This window comes from Protopterus annectens, chromosome 2.part0 (genome assembly GCF_019279795.1).
Source record: "Protopterus annectens isolate FY-2018-M chromosome 2.part0, PAN1.0, whole genome shotgun sequence".
NCBI lineage: Eukaryota > Metazoa > Chordata > Ceratodontiformes > Protopteridae > Protopterus > Protopterus annectens.
The window spans coordinates 1,851,206,426-1,851,223,219 of record NC_056728.1 but is presented as its reverse complement, the minus strand read 5'-3'; positions in this window follow the sequence as shown (position 1 = coordinate 1,851,223,219).

Sequence of the window (16,794 nt, the reverse complement as noted above, 5' to 3'; positions counted from 1 at the left end):
GTACACCTCCAGTTCACCTATTGTACATCCGACCCAGTCACCCCTTGGCGAATTATTACATTACCCGTCACCCCCCCCATATTCCACACACACCATCCATCCCTTCTCTGGTTGATGGCCCATGGCACAGACAACAGAACACATTGCATACTCTACATATCTCTGGTACCAATATGGTTGTGAGGACAACCCTGGCGTATTTGATCTTCCACATGTTGTACTTCACGAACATAGGTACACGCAAATACTTATCTTTCATGACATGGTAGGTAGACCCGGGTAATACCCATTCATCTTTGGGCTGTCCAGACAGGGACGACTTGGACCACGAATGGGCAGATATTGAGTGAATGCTCTGACCATTAGTAGGGGTCCCACCTTTTCAAATGGCCAAAGTGGGAAATTTTCGGGACACACATCAGATTTTACAGGCCGACACATACCCACGGTCAGTACAAAGGATAGTGCTTTACTTTTACGCCTAAATGAAAGCTTATTCTTGTAGCAGTTTAGTTGCTTATTCTGTTTCTTGTAACATTTAGGTATTTTAGATACAGAAATAACTATTTTATGGAACTATTACATAACTTATGGGACATAATTATGTCCTACAATTGCAGGACATTTGCCATTTTTAATATTTTTGGTAAGGACACAACTGCCCAGAGAGGGACTGTCCCTCACAAAGTGGGACAGGTGGTAACCCTAACCATTGGGCTAGGCTTAGCAAAGGGCAGCGGTGTGCAAACACGCTGCATTTTGCTTCCACTTGGTATAACAATCAACACTACAATGGAATATGGGCACGGGGTTTTAAATGTCATTTGTTCGAGGGATGGGGGCTCAATATTCAGTTACTTGCCTTTGTGTTTACTTTTTATTTTGGGTGTTCGCGAAACTGTCTTGTATTCTTTGCATACATTTCAGTATTCATGGACACTGACAGGAGTGATTACTATTAGAGGTAGGCTGTACTAGTCAGCATTTTAGGTTGCGCTTCTGCAGTCGACATATTCACGCCTCCATGCAGCGCTTAGACACGCCCCCTGCACTTGCGCACGTTTGCTATACACGTGGACGTTGCGGCAGCGCACCTTCATTAATATGCATATGGTGCTGCTGCTCCATCTCTACGCTGCACGGTTGGCACAAAGCTAATTCTGTCCTTGTGCTGAGCTTCATGAATCCTGGGGATAGACTATATGAAAGAAGTCATTTTTTCCTTTACATCTGAAAATTTTTATTTGTATCAAGACAAGTTGCAATGACAAAATAAAAACTCATACACAAAGTATGATTTAATTTTGTTGTGTGATATGGCAAATACACAGAACAAGAACTATTTTCTGTGCTTATTTGGAATGGGCTAATCAAAGAATCAACATCAATTAAATATTGCCACAGTTACACAACCGGTTACTTCGGAGATGCACGATCAGTAATGCTTTGAATACATGACTTTTCTTTGTTGGTTGGAGGGAGTTTGTACCAATTTCATCCATTGCAGGAAGGCAACTTTGAATCACCATGTTTATTGACTGACACATGGACTGAAACAACTAGAAAGTGGTTTACCTAGGGTTTTGAAGTGAGCCTCTGGACCACAGTCTTAGACTGTGTAGGTAATGATTGTGGCAGGGGAGATTATTAGCCAAATGTAGCTCTGTGGAAGCCAGATAATGGGAGCATTGTAGCCAGATTAGACTATATAATGAGGGTCAGTGGTGGGTCTGCCTATTGTAGGCTGAAGCAAATCAAGCATTCCTGTTATGCTTGCTCTAGTGTGTTCTTAAGAGGTGTGGCTAGCTTTGTAAAACATATGTGGAATGCATAAGGATATGCAGGAGGTAGGATCCAGCTATAACAATTCTTACTTTGACACTTAGGAATGATATTGCTTTGTAAAGTGACAGTATTTCAGATCATCATCATCATCAACAAACCCCTTTTTCCCCTGTTCTACAGGAAGCTGGAGTGTTGCATCAACTGCTAGTTCCACTCATGATTCAGTGCCACTCTCCTACCTTCTTTGGCAGTCATGCCTGACTGTTGCAGGTCTTCTCTATGTGGAAGGGAACTGGATTATAAAGAGTAACACCAATTATTTTGGTTGTGTTTAGCTCTGCAATTGTTGTGCCATGCAGTGATCCAGTTGTTGTGCCATCCACTGACACAATTGTTGTGCCATGCACTGATCCACTTGTTGTGCCATCCACTGACCCAATTGTTGTGCCATCCACTGATACAATTGTTGTGCCATCCACTAATCTAATTGTTGTGCCATGCACTGATACAATTGTTGTGCAATCCACTGACCCATTTGTTGTGCCATCCACTGACATGATTTGGAGTATTTTTCATGGAGTCTGACCAATATCTGACTAAGATGGGATCTGGAAAAGTATAGAGGGTGGTTTAGAAGAAACAAAAACATTATATTTGCTTAGGATGGATTCAAATTCCCCAAGGTAGGTAGGAAGCAACACACAAGGCAAAAGCAAAAGTGTATGGCAGTTTGTAGTCATGTCCCCACTGATATGTGCATATGTCTATATATGTATCTTTATCCACATCTTTATCTATCTATCTATGTAGCTATGTGTGTGTGTGTGTGTGTGTGTGTGTGTGTGTGTGTGTGTGTGTGTGTGTGTGTGTGTGTGTGTGTGTGTGTGTGTGTGTGTGTGTGTGTGTGTGTGCATGTGTGTGCGTGTGTGTGTGTGTGTGTGTGTGTGTGTGTGTGTGTGTGTGTGTGTGTGTGTGTGTGTGTGTGTGTGTGTGTATGTATATGTATATGGGGTCTATATTAGAACACCAAACTTTCAAAATTTCGAGTGTTCTAATATCAAACCCTATTAATCGAAAATTTAAAACAGCGACCATACAGAACAGCAAATTTTTGCCTAGGGAAAAAACTTGCTGTTCCAAAACACATATACACAATACAAATACACCAAACAAACAGCAATCCACACACATTCACCTAAACTCTTACACCTAACCCTACACTAAACTATACATGCATCACTAACTATCCACTTACCTTAACCCAAACCCTAACCCTAAGGTCCGTCACTATCGCAGAGTCACCTCACGCACACCCTAATCCTAACTCACCTACCCCGCCCTAACCCTCACATCCACACAATCGCAAACTTACTTGACCCACACCCTAACCCTAACTCACCTACCCCACCCTAACCCTTACATCCACACAATCACACACTTACCTGAACCCGACCAGTAACTTTCCACCACAGAGCTGAAAATACCGAAGCAACAGAAACGGACAACCGAATTCTTTCCCCAGGAAAAAATTTGGTTTTCTGTTTCTTCGATATTTTCAGCGTTCGCTGAAAATGGGTCGATATTAGAACACTCGAAATTTTGAAAGTTCGCTGTTCTAATATAGACCCTGTATATGTGTATGTATATCAGAGTCATTAAAAGATATCTAAAAGTAAATATTTCAAAAGGCAGAACATCAACAATAAAAGACTGAAAGGGCAACACATTAATATCAGCAGTGCAACATGAATTGTCTTTGTATATATATATATATATATATATATATATATATATATATATATATATATATATATATACATATATACACACACACACACACACACACACACACACACACACACATATATATATATATATATATATATATATATGTATAGGTCCTAGGGTTGCCACCTTTCTACTGTGCCATTTCCTGACAAACAAGCCTCGCCCCATGCACAATCAAGCCACACCCATTCCTTTTAATAGCCACACCCCTTTACTCCACCCTTCAGCATAAGTCTTTAATATCACATACAGTTACCAATAAGTAGAAAGATGTATGCGGCGGTCAAAAAGTAAATAAAAACTTTATTTAGCAATACAAAAGGTTCACTACATACAACAGTACATCACACACAAGAATGGGAAAACTAAGCCCAAGTCTCATATCACAGGTAGTACTAAAATGGAAATACAATTAGATGTTAAAAACACCAGTTCATTCAAAGCAGTACATTAAGGGTTCACCACACACAATAGTAAAAGAAAAGCAACTGTTTAAAGTATCTTCAGTTTTGCTAGAAATCATTGCTTATACTTGAAGCTGTATTTGGCATTTGATCTAGCAGCCTCAAGTAATGGCTGGTTATTTCTCACAAATGAATAAAATTGCGAACAACTCATGTTAAAGTTTAGCTTGACCTGCAACTCTGCCTTCACAAGTGACACAAGCATTCTATTTCTTACATCAGTCCACGATTCCCCATAAGTGAAAAACCCTTTCCACAAAGCTATTGCTGGGGATTGAAAGAGCAAACTGCACCAGTCTGTAAAGTGGCTTGCAGTCTGGAGCTTTACTAAAAAGTCACCCAGCGATCACTTACAGATGCCTCTGTCATCTGTAACAGGGCTGGCAATGCAGCAGTTAAAGTACAGTAGTCAGAGTAAAGTGCTTCAATGTCCACATCCAATTTGAAGAGGTCTGCAACTGCACGCAGTTCTGGCCAAGTTACAGGATGTTGGAGGCTGAGGACCTGCATAGCTTTAAAGGGACTATTATCATAGTCAAACCACTTCTGTAGGTAACAAAGTGCTTTACTGTAAAAATCACAGAAGGTCCTACAGACCTGCTGTGCGACAGCTGGAGTAAAGTGCTGTAAGGCAGATGAAACTTTAGTACCAAAGAACTGGTCATCTAGCCTTCTCTGCAACTCATCTTTTAGACTTTTCATCACGGTGTACAACTCTGGAGCAGAGAGAGTGTTACTTTCAAGTTTTGCTATAGACTTGTGGAATACCTGCAGGATGTAGTGCATGAAATGTATGTAGCACTCTGCCTCAGACACATCCTCACTGATGCCATCCTCATCGGCCTCCACAAATCTCCAGATAAGGGGGTGACAGTCCTCAGGCCCTTGACTAATAAAATAACTTTTAATAGCAGGCCAACATTCTACCAGCCTTGCCACAGCTGGGAACAAAGACAGCCACCTTGTTACAACATGCTGGTTGTCTAGGAAAGAATAGAAGCCTTTCAACAGTGCCATTTTTTTAGCAGATGCTGAAAACTCACTATGTATTTTCAAAACCAGAGTCTCCACATCAAACTTTGCAAGGGCCTTGCTTGCATGCTTGGCACAGTTATGTATTACATGGCATAAACAGTTTGCTGCAATGATGTGAGGCACCTCAGATTTCAAACTTTTAAAAACAGACCTGTGCTTTCCATAATTGACTGAGGCATTGTCTGCAGCATAGCTAGCAATGTTTTGTACTTTGAGTCCTTTATGCACAAGGATGTCCTTTATTCTAGTAAAGATACATTCAGAACTTTCGTTATGATCCTCATAGAAATCAAGGAGTTTCTGTTGTGTGCCATGGGTGTGAGTAAAGTACTGAATAACTAAAGGGAACATTTTCTGTTCCCTTTATTGGATGCATCTGATCCCACTGAGAAATAGGAATTGCCAAGTTCCTGCAGAAGGAGCTCCTCTGAATGAGGTGCAAGAACATTCATGACAATACTCTCAGATTTTGTCTTCCCACAGGTGAATTTCAAGCCAAAGTAGAATCAGGGAAGACTGTCGGTGCCAGCTTACCTCCACAATCTATGGATACATATGAGTGACCATGTTTCACTCCATGATAGACTGCTGTCACTTCAGCTGCAGTGACTTTGGAAGCTTCACTGGTTACACTACGTGGCTGAATAAACTTGGTCATTACAAGGTTCTGCCTCTGGAGCTGAAGGCTTTGATGATGTTTGTCTGACTTCTGATGGCTTTTCAATGCCTTTTCCCCATCCCATTTTACAGTGAAAGTTGTTCCACAGGATGTGCACTTTGCCATGGCATCTGCATTTGGAACAGGTCGCACCCATGAGTAGCTTTGCTCCACACCTTATTATAACTGCAGAAAAACCTCTTAGGAGACGCTTTCAGCCTCTTCTTGATGATCCATTGACCTTTTCCTGAACATGATTCCTGTAGGATCCTTGCTCAACACTACAATAAACCAAAACAGCTATTAATAGAAAATCAAAACACTTGTGACCAACACCAGTGCCTGGTGGGGCCTGTGTCAGTCAATAGCCACTAGCCAGAGTTCACATTCACATGTGAATCTCCAGACTTTCACACCCTAGTAATACCAAGTTGGTATAGGGAAAAAAAATGAGACTCCTCATGAAAAATTACAGTGAAGGTAAAGCAATGAAAGGCAGAAGCAACTCCTGTCTGAGGGACTTGCAGCTGTTACACATGAACCTGGTGTGACAGCAGAATATGCACAGAAGGCATTCAACTGTGTGTAAAGCACATGGGTCAGACACTACAGCAATGCACCAAATTAAGACCCTCTACCTTTATGTAGAACCCAGTACAAAAGTTATCCAGCTGAGTTTGAACACAGCAAGAAAGTTCAGGCATACTGTGGACTGACAAGATACACCCTAGAAAGACACCCTAGGAAGAAACACAGGTCAAGGTAAACATCACGGTGATGACAGACTAGAAAGACAGATCTACAGTCCAAGCATCTTATACAAATCATGTAATCATATATTCACTGTAACATCAAATGAGCTAAGCTTTGGTATAGACGGTATACCCTAGAAAACACAGATAAAAGGTAAACAGTTGTAGTTGTGATGACAAACTAGACAAAAAAGCTACATTTAAGCCTCACTATACTACGAAGACTGTACACCCTACAAAGACACCCTAGGAAGAAACACAGGTCAAGGTAAACATCATGGTGATGACAGACTAGAAAGACAGATCTACAGTCCAAGCATCTTATACAAATCATGTAATCATATATTCACTGTAACATCAAATGAGCTAAGCTTTGGTATAGACGGTATACCCTAGAAAACACAGATAAAAGGTAAACAGTTGTGATGACAAACTAGACAAAAAAGCTACATTTAAGCCTCACTATACTACGAAGACTGTACACCCTAGAAAGACACCCTAGGAAGAAACACAGGCCAAGGTAAACATCACGGTGATGACAGACTAGAAAGACAGATCTACAGTCCAAGCATCTTATACAAATCATGAAGTCATTATACATTCACTGCAACCAAGTCCAAAACCAGATTAGAAACTGTTCTAGTTAATCACCACATGTTGAACATCTAGATAGTTACACACATCTTGTCACCATCAATGAATGAGATAGTGCCAGCACAGCTAGTGAATTAATATAAATTTAATATTTAAAAAATTCACTAGTAGCTGTGCTGGCAATATTTCATTCCCCTTGTCACACTAATCTTTGAAAATCTACCTTAATTCCAAAGAATTAATCCATTAAAAAAAAATCCACTTACCTCCAGAAAAATCAGCAGCAGGGCTACTAAAACAAGCTCTCAGCAGCAGATAACAGGTAGCTAAAGGGCCAGCAAGCAGGGGAACACACCACCACCCAGTCCAAAGCACTTCTCCTCCAGCAAGCAAGGCAAGCAGCAGGGCTAAGGCAATCCTTCCAGGCAGCAGGGCTTCCAGGCAGGGCTTCCAGGCAGCAGGCAGGGCTTCCAGGCAGGCAGGGCTTCCAGGCAGCAGGCAATCCACTGAAGACGATGTCCAAGGCTCCAAGCAAGAATTTCAGATCTTAAGCAGCACCCTTTGTACAAAAGTAAAAGGTAAAAAGTTAAGCTGAAGCGCCACTTTATATTCTTAAATTTTCGCGGGCTTTGCAGGGCTTTGACTACTAACTCTACTTGTCGATTGGCTGCTTGCTGCACGAGCCTCGTCTGCAGCAAGCAGTCAATCAACGAGAGTCCAAGACGGGAATGTTTTTTTTTTTTTTTTTTAATGCAGTTGACGGCCTGACATCGCTATTTCCGGACTCGAGTACAAGAACCGGAGAACCAAAAACGGAGGGGTGGCAACGCTAATAGGTCCACTTCTTAATCTCAAAAGCTCAAAATATCAAAATTCAAAAGACTGAGTCCAAAGTCTGGAAAGTTGAAAATACTGAAAACTCAAAATACTGATTCTCAATATCGAAAAAACACACGACGACAACACTTACTATATTCCAGTATTAATGCATACAGAAACATATTACTTTTCTCCAACTATAAGTAGGGGGGCAAACCATCCTGCAACCCCAATGTTGGGGGTTGCACCCCCCACCCATCCTGCTACTTAAATTTTTCTACTCTGAGATCACACTCCACAGAAGAAAATGGCAAAAACACCATTACGTGCTTCATGGCTGCCTGGTTTAACCTTAGCCATGTTCCCTTTTAATTTGCTATACTGCAGCATAACTCATCTTAGTGTAGTGAAGTGCGATCTGAGAGTTGATACATCTAAGTAGCAGAGTGTGGGGGCACAGCCCCCACATAGGGGTGTAGGGGGGCTCCCCCACTTTATAGTTGGAATAGACTAATGTGCTTTGTCTTTTATTTGTTTCTGTATGTACTTGTGCTGGAGTATAGTAAGTGTTGGTGTCCTGTATTTTTTTCCATATTATGAGATTCAGTATTTTGAGTTTTCAGCATTTTGAACTTTTGAGATTTTGGACTCAGTCTTTTGAATTTCGAGATTTTGAGCTTTTGAGATTTCAAAGTGGACCTATACATACACACACACACACACACACACACACACACACACACACACACACACACACACATATATATATATGTATGGGTCTACTTCATATCAATGACATTTCATAACGTTGAATTTCATAACATTGAGACCATAACACTGAAAATTCATATCACTGAAAACCCAAAACATTGAAAACTCAGAACATTGAAAGTGTGCTTCATAACATTGAAAACTATATTGCACAAGTAAATAAGATCCCCTCCTTCTGCAACAACACCTAACTAACAAACACAGTTTCTACTAAGTTTCTGCAGGGGGGAAAGCCCCCCCTGCACCCCCCATGTGGGGACACCCCCCCCCTAAATTAAATATACCGACTCCAAGATTGTACTACAGTGGAAAAAAGTTACTTTCCTAACCTCTAACTTTTTTCCACTGTAGTACGATCTTGGAGTCAGTATATTTAATTTACGGGGGGGTGTGTGTATAGGAGGAAGGGATGTTATTTACATATGCATTGTAGTTTTCAATGTTATGAAGCACACTTTCCATGTTCTGAGTTTTCAATGTTTTGGGTTTTCAGTGTTTTGTGATTTAGATGTTTTGGTCTCAATGTTATGAAATTCAGTGTTATGAAATTTCAATGTTATGAAGTAGACCCATATATATATATATATATATATATATATATATATATATATATATATATGTATGTGTGTGTGTGGATTCACTTCATAATCTCAAAATACTGAAATCCTGAATTTCAGTATCTCAAGTCCATGAAGCCGAAAATCCATAAACCCGAACCTCAGAAGTATGAAATTTAAAATCGTGACTTCTACACTAAACATGCTGCAAACACAAACACAAACGTACACCTCCCTGCACATACTCAAACACCTACCCTACATACAAGTAGGGGGGAAAGCACCCCTGGCACCCCCATGTGGGGGGTCTATGCCCCCCACATCCCCTACTTAAACATACTAACTTTGAGGTTGCACTACACAGACAAACACACAAAAACACCACCACACAAGCTACATTTCCCTCACACACACACATCACACTAACAAAACACACACTCACACTAAAACCCTACCCAAAACCCGTAAATCACAAACATTTACCTACATCTCCAACCACCTACTCACACACCGCAACACCTGAACCGCTAATTCAAAATCTCCAAAGTTCAGGATTTTGAATTTCATGCTTCTGGGGTTTTGGTATTCTGCACTTTTGCCCTTCTGGTCTTGGGCTACTGAAATTTGGGATTTCAGTAGTTCGAGATTCTGAAGGGAACCAATATATATATATATATATATATATATATGTGTGTGTGTGTGTGTGTGTGTGTGTGTGTGTGTGTGTGTGTGTGTGTGTGTGTGTGTGTGTGTGTGTGTGTGTGTGTGCTCGCGTGTGTGTCTGTGTATATGTATTGTGTATTTGTGTGTAGATACAAAATAATGATATCATCTCAGCTGAGATCCTTATTTGCACCACAACATAAACAATGAAGTCTGACAATGACATATTATTCAGAAGTGTCTGCAAACCAAAAGGGCTGCAAAAAAGTAAAGGGTTATCTTAATGCAAACTATGTGTGCCGACATTTTAACTGGGAACTATCACATTTACAATCACCAGTGAATTCAGTATGTCATAGGATAATTTTTTCTTGTTTGCTTCATTTTATATGTCATTGGAAATAGAGCATAGGTGGAAAAATGCTAACAAGAAAATTAGCCCACTGTAGTTTTCTTCCTGTTTATTATTGGCACTGTTTTTTGCATGCAGCTAATTAACAGGATAACCTTATCCAGAAGTTACCTACCATGGATCCTTATCCTGTTGTAGTGTAATACCATCATATTTTCAGTTACCAACCATGGATCCTTATGTTGTTGTAGTGTAATACCATAGTATTTTCAGTTACCAACCATGGATCCTTATGTTGTTGTAGTGTAATACCATAGTATTATCAGTTACCAACCATGGATCCTTATGTTCTTGTAGTGTAATACCATAGTATTATCAGTTACCAACCATGGATCCTTATGTTCTTGTAGTGTAATACCATAGTATTATCAGTTACCAACCATGGATCCTTATGTTCTTGCAGTGTAATACCATAGTATTATCAGTTACCAACCATGGATCCTTATGTTCTTGTAGTGTAAAACCATAGTATTTTCAGTTGGTTTACTAAATGAAAAATCCAACAGGTAAAAGCCTTTTTTTCCAGGGAAGAGTGAGAAGCAACCTCTAATGAAGAAATTAGGTCACAATCTCAATCTGCAAACAGACAGTGAGGTGAATGAAACCCAGGACTACAGAGTGTAGATTGTTTATAGCTTAAATCCTTAGACCTCTGTGACAAACATGGAGATAAGAATCAGCTTCTTTTATATTAAGTAGGTATTGTCTGACATTACTGCTGATGTTTAATTGATTTCCTGCAAAGCACACTTCATCTGTGACCTTCACCAGCACTTTCTGTCAGTATCTTACTAGCCAGTTGGCAAAAGTAATTGTTACAGTTACTCTATCGTCCCTAACCACCTGCAGTAAAGTATTTTGAGACTTTTGTAACATATATCAAAGTTGTACTCACTCACTTAAAGCAGAAAATCAGTTTCCTGACATTGAAGTTATTTTTACCTATTTAAAAAGATAACTCTAGGAATATAATTTAGTAGATGAACTAGTTCATCATAATCTGACCACTTAAGATCAAAGTATAATTAAATAACGAGGTTGCCATTGTGTAAATTTGGGCTGATTAGCCTGTTTGATCTGTAGTCTTGGTAAATGTCACTAAAATGTGAAACCGTTATCAGAAATAAAAATAATCTAGATGGAACAGAAGAAATAGACAAGAAGGATTGCAGATGAATAAACTTGACAAATATTTCACAAATAGGACAAGTATACATTAAAAATGCAAAAAAAAAAAAATTAATATTGAAAACACAGCCTCCGAGTTTAACATTCTGAAAGAGTTATACAAACTGAATGAAACAGAATTCAAGCAAAAATTTGACTGATATCTTGGCAGAGCTGGATTATTTAGATGAAAATAAACAATAATCTTTCCCAATCTTGCTGGTGCCCACTGCCCAGATATCTGATGTAAACCTCAAAACCTTTGCCGGATACAACTAAATGACTGTGGTTCTGTAAATTACAGTGCCAATTACTGATCTAATGCAGACAGCTGTTGAAAAAAGCACAGAAAACATATTCCATAAACTAGATGTTGTAATTTAGAAATTCTGGATTAAGAAGAAAAAAAAGTGGAATGGAATTTCTTGGAAGGGAAAAATTAAGTACCAGCTTGCCAAGCTGCATAAAGATGTTATGTTTCACAGTTTAGCTTAGTTGATACTGCAGGCTACATTGAAACTAAGTTGAAAACTGAGAAATTGAAGTTTTAGATCCCACCCCTTGAAATAATCACTATAATACCATTACTAATAACAAGACAAAAATGCCTAAGAAAAACTGTAGTCTGCAGAAGTCCCTTAGCAATATATCCTGTACTTAATCAGCATACATAATATAGTCTGTAGGTGAAAATAGTGGTTGCACTAGTAAACTTCAAAATACAAACAAAATAAAGAACCAAAATTGCAAATATAAATGCCCTAAACACCAAAAGGGTGAAATTTGTGATTGTAAGTGTATTTTTAGGGGACACAATCCCCCCTTGCTCCCCAGTGTGGTGAGGTAAGCCCCTCACACCTCCTGATCTTTCATAAACCAACTCCATGGTTCCATAAACACAAAGAAAGGAGCTATTTTCCATAGCAAAGGAATACCTTCCAGTGTACACTTAAAAATCTCACTAACACAGACTACCTGCCAGAAGCAGTGATAAACATTCTATTCCATGGTGCCCTGTGCTTATTGAAAATAATCTACATTAAAAATAATGTATAACAGAGTAAACTAAAACACATTTACTGGAACACCTCAAACACACTTCTTATAAATTAGACTTTATCTGCTGACCACTAAATGCCTACAGAGGTTTCCCGAGTAGTTTCATCCATGGGCCTCCTATGTAAGAGTCACTAGCTAATGTCACCAATAAAGTCACCTGTCATGTATTGATATTATGGGAAGATGGCAAAGTGGAGATGGATCAGAAAGGAGCAACTGGTATCACCACATATGCAGTCCAGCATACCTTTCTCTGGTCTAACTGGGTAGCGCTATTGAAGTCATGCACATTTGACAGCAGTTATCTCCACCGCCTCTTCAGTTCAGAAATTCTAATGCATTCTGCCATGCTTTTATGGCACCATCTCCATCACAGGAGATGTGTTAGACTGTGGCCAGAAAACCCTTGAATGGGCATACCTGCAAAAAGTCACTCTTTCACCACCCTATCTAATCAATACTTTTGAGACTCACTCTGTACTTCACATCTTTACATCACAGAACTAGGGTCAGCTATCAACTACTTTTTTTCACAAATATTAAAGTTACAATAAGGCAGAAACTAGCAAATGAGTATTAATCATGTTTTAGATTTTAATTTATTGTTTATGATCACAGCAATATTTAATCATTTACCCAAAACACTAGGGTTAATGGTTATGTTCAACAGTTTTATGGCCTTGAGAAGCCATGCAAAGGATTTTGAGAAACAAGAAAAATTAGGGCAGGTGAAAGGATAGTATAGCATGGTATATATGTTTCTACATGTGTCAGATTTAGTAACTGACCAGCCATAAGTGGTAAGGCTGCATTAATATGCACTTTTAATGCAATTGCAGTAAGCAGAACTTTGCAGACATGATTAACACATTGAGGAAAACCTCATTATTGGTTAATTTGTATGTCTTGAAGTTGCTTGGTATTTACTACTAGTGCAAGCAAGGATTTTGCTCTAATAAACACAGCCAGTGGCCAGTGCATCAAATTGACACAGATACCCTCCCATTTCACTCCACCACATGCACACATCCAAATGTTCATGCGCACATATACATTCCCCACACATACACATCCAAACGTGTATGCACACGTATAAATCCCCACATACACACATCCAAACATTCATGCACACATCCCCACATATACACATCCAAACGTGCATGCACACATATACATACATACATACATGCATACACACATCCAAAAATGCATGCACATGTATACATCCCCACATATACCCATCCAAAGGTGCATGCACATGTATAAATCCCCACATATACACAACCAAACGTGCATGCACACATGTACATCCCCACATACACACATCCATACATGCATGCACACATATACATCCCACATACAAACATCCAAACTTGCCTGCATGCATATACATCCCCACATACACACATCCAAATGTGCATGCACACGTATACATCCCCATACCACTCAGATGTCTGTGGGTTTACAGCATGTATCTAATGTTGCCTATCAAGTTTTCTCTGTCCCTCATAAGCAGCAGATGATTTGAGTTAGTCAATAATGGTAGGTGTTAGAGTTTCATTCTTATTATTCCTCAGAAATAGCTTTGAAATACAAAACCTATTGTACTGTTACATTTTTAAGTCATTTCTTTTTTTTACATTTTGGCTACTAGGATAGAAATATTACAGCCATTAGTCTAGAGGGAGTTAAAAGGTATGGAAGGACACACACACACACACACACACATACACACACACACACACACACACACACACACACACACACACACACACACACACACACACACACACACACACACACACACTCACACACACACACACTACAAATACACAACACGCACGTGGGCGCGTGCACTCACAGTCACTTATATCATCAAGCACATCTCCCTCACTTGATCACACTTTTGAATAAACTCATCCATTTACCCACACATACACGGACACACACACACACACACACACACACACACACACACACACACACACACACACACACACACACACACACACACATGCACACCTACTCCACCTATCCTTTAATTAAACCCCTACTGCAAGCATCCTGTAGACAGATAACCCATAATAACACACACACACACACACACACACACACACACACACACACACACACACACACACACACACACCCACTTATCCCCTAATTAAACCCCTACTGCAAGCATCCTGTACACAGATACACACACAATAACACACACACACACACACACACACACACACACACACACACACACACACACACACACACACACACACACACACACACTCACCTGCTACCACTCATTACATCTCTTAGTTGTCCCCAGTTTTCAGGGATGTCCCTGATTTTGACTTAAATTTTAGCTCTATCCTTCTTAATCCCTCTTAAATCTTTTGCCTTTTAGAGAAAAGGTAGTGAATTGCACTTAATAAATGATGTCAATAATTACAGTTACAGACTTATTTTACTTCAGAAAATATATATTATACAATAGCAGGTCATTAGCATTCAAAAGCCTGCACGCCGATTGATCAGCCTAACCAGCGTGCCCATTGTAAATCAAGCAGAAACCAACAGAAAAAAGGTCTGGTCACCTTGACTTTCTTCTACTAATATATGGTACGACTTTCCAGTTTTCTTGACTTAAGAGGTCAAGAGGTACGTACTGAGGATAGAGAAAATGCAAGAAAAATCAGGTACATCATGCAAAACTAAAGAAACATACCTGATTTTCCTTGTATTTCTACCCTGTCTCTCCCATACATCTGAACTATCCAGATTTCAAATTTTCATTTTTAACAGAAAAAAAAAAAAAGAAGTAATGGAGATCTTCCTTTCTTTGTTTCTTCCTTTCCAAAGCACTGATGTACTGCATAAGCATGGGAATGCAAATCCCATACGCAAGAGCAGTACATCAAGAAAGCAGCAGGATATGAAAAGGCATTGGAAGAACACCACAGCACCATTATACAAAGACATTATTTAAGAAAAGTAAATCATTTCTTGCTTAAATAATGTCATTGTATAATAGATTTACCCATGGTAGTCTTTGTTTAATCATGTGGGCTTCACCTCATGATTAAGCCATACCAACCATGAGTAAATTTTTAATATACCACATCCAGTCATTGGTTATTGCAATATTAATTCACATTTTCTTATTCTGTCAGTGTCTCAGTTTAACAGTACTAATATTTCCTTATTCCGTTGAGATTTGTTCTGATTCATTTAAGAGCTATGGACATTTCAAACTCTGCATACACACGCACACACATTTGCACACACACACACACACACACACACACGCACACACACACACCTGCACCACTATTTGCTAATCTCCCTGACACTTGTATCCCATTGAGAGTAATGGGTGAAAACATACTTTTGGCCAAGTTAATTAAATCGACTAGTGGTGGTGATTTTTCTCTGAAATGCTCATCTGCAGAAAACACTTATTGCAAGCATTTTTGGGGAGAAAACATGACTAATTATTATATGCCACTCATCTGGATGCCTCGTTACATTTGCAGTAGTAAGCCAGAGAGGCATCCCACCATGGTGTTGTACCTCCTTGCGCAAAATAACTGTGGTAAAGCTGTGAATTGTAAATGGCTACTACCAGTGATAAACACAGTTTGCCACTGATGTTTCTAAATCCCAGGGATAGAGTAAGAGATCATAAACAAGGTTATTGCTAGTGAATAAAGAAATTGACTGTGTAAAACTGAAAGATGTATATAATGGCAGCCTTCTTTACTGGCCTGGTGTCTTGCAGGCTGAACAGTTGATAGTATAATTTTGTAGCAGACTGCATATGTTTGAAACATATAATTATCTAATTTATTTAAGACTGCTAAGGTTTTGCCATCTTTTTAACTTTTCCAAAACAATGATAGCCTACTTAGAATTCAATAGACTATTTTAGGAATGTCCTAATTCTGTAATCTTTTTGCAGATCTGTGGACAGAAGTTCAAATGCTCAGTTAAAAAAGTGATTTGCTAACTGGGTTACAAGCTATGTTTCTCCCATTCTGTGTACATACTTTAGCTAGTAGACCACACTGGCTTTGCTAATTATAACTTCAGTAATTGCCAAGCTGAAGTAATACTTGTGAGGATAAGTTTATCTCATCACCTTTCTCCTTCAGGGCATGTAGCTGATGTACAGATCAGAAACCTATCCCAGAATACATGTTCCTTTTGTGTAAAAGCATCAGTATGAAAGTTGGTCCTGACACATAACCTTTCTTAACAAGGAAGGTTTATG